Raw genomic sequence first — 1,718 nt, 5'->3', positions numbered from 1 at the left:
GACGATATATGGAGCTAAAACTAAACTCCGTCCGAAAAGGCCATGAAGGCCTAACGGTGCCGACCGGCCACCGCGTCTTCCTCAGCCCATAGGCGTTACTGGATGCGGATATGGAGGGGCATGAAGTCAGCATATCGCTCTCCCGGCCTTATGTCTGTTTCCGAGAACGGAGCCGCTACTCCTCAATCAAGTAGCTCCTCAGTTTGCCTCACAAGGGCTGAGTGCACCCCGCTTGCCAACAGCGCTCGGCAGACCGGATGGTCACCCATCCAAGTGCTAGCCCAGCCCAACAGCGCTTAACTTCCGTGATCTGACGGGAACCGGTGTTACCACTGCGGCAATGCCGTTGGCGATATATGGAGCTAATTCTATTAAATTATGAGGGAAGGAAAAGGCTTGTATTTGAATATATATACACTGACGGAAAAAATAACACAACACGAAGAAGGAGTTGTGCTACATAACCGAAAGTGGGCGTGTTTCTACATCTGAAAGACGATGTCTATTCAAATTTCGCGTCAGTTCCATAAGAGTGGCGCTAGGGGTGCCGCTATGAGGATGTAAATTAGGTTTGCTTTAAATACACGTGAGCGTTATTTACCTCTTAGATTGGACGTGGTTAGTTGATGTTAGTCAACAATGCTTTTAAGGCGACAAAGATGCCATTATCAGCACGTCCTTGAGTTCGAACGAAGTCGTGTAACAGAGCTAAGATAAGCGGACTGTTCTTCCAGCGATACTGCAGAGAGATCTGCGGGGATGTAGCCACTGCACGTGACTGGTCGCAACGGTGGTCGCGAGAACCTACGGCCGCAAGAAGACCGGCCATCGAACGGCCAATTGGTACTGCCGAGAGGGAAGATCATCGTGTTCAGCCTATGGTTGTGACACATCGTTCTGCATCTGCAGCAGAAAATCCTGCAGTAGTCGGTACTACAGTCACACAACGAACTGCTAGAAATCGGTTGCGTCAAGGACAGTTCCGAATCAGATGCCTTTTTGTATGTTCCGACTGACCCAAACCACCGCCATTTGCCACTTCAATGGTGTCAAGCGAGAGCCCATTGGAGGGCAGTGTGGAGGTCTGTTGTGTTTTCTGACGAAAGCTAGTTCTGCTTTGGTGTCAGTGATGGCCGTGTGTTGTTTAGAAGGAGGCCAGCTTAGGGTCTGCAACCAACCTGTCTGCATGCTAGACACACTGGAACTTATAACGGATCTTTTACGTTGGGATAAATTTATTTTATTTTTTGTTAGATGTTTTCGTTAAATAGCTGAATAAATTGTAATTAGGAATAATTTAATTAAGCAGAGTAGAAAAGATAAAGTCAAAGAGATGTTCATTGGACGGACATTGTCGCAATGTAACGTCGTTGCGTTGTTCGGTTGTTAAAACAAGTCGTTTGTATTCCGTTCTGCTGTTCGGTCGTGCGCGAATCTGAAAGGAATTAATTCGGGGACTAGAATAAACTTCAACATAATAGTTACGATTCGATGTTCCGACAAAAGGGGTTAACGTCAGTGTTAATTTGAATTGTGGGCGACAGGATTAGTTTTGACAGATACGTGAAAACGGACGTAACGAAAGTTGTTCGCATATCATCCTTGAACGTGACTTTTTACTTAATTAACGATTGCGGGCTCATTAAAAGCTATTATCTCATGATTAGGATCAATCCCTATTTCCTCCTAGATAGTATCATTTATTAACATTTACGTCA

At 45.6% G+C, this 1,718-nt stretch overlaps 1 pseudogene; it reads right to left on the bottom strand.

The window, feature by feature from the left end:
- Positions 1 to 233: 233 nt before the first annotated feature.
- On the bottom strand, positions 234 to 351 carry LOC126471907 (5S ribosomal RNA; annotated as a pseudogene).
- Positions 352 to 1,718: the final 1,367 nt, after the last annotated feature.

The sequence above is a fragment of the Schistocerca serialis genome, chromosome 3, assembly GCF_023864345.2.
Source record: "Schistocerca serialis cubense isolate TAMUIC-IGC-003099 chromosome 3, iqSchSeri2.2, whole genome shotgun sequence".
Lineage (NCBI taxonomy): Eukaryota > Metazoa > Arthropoda > Insecta > Orthoptera > Acrididae > Schistocerca > Schistocerca serialis.
The sequence above is the reverse complement of the archived record's forward strand: the minus strand, read 5'-3'. Positions and strand labels throughout refer to the sequence as shown.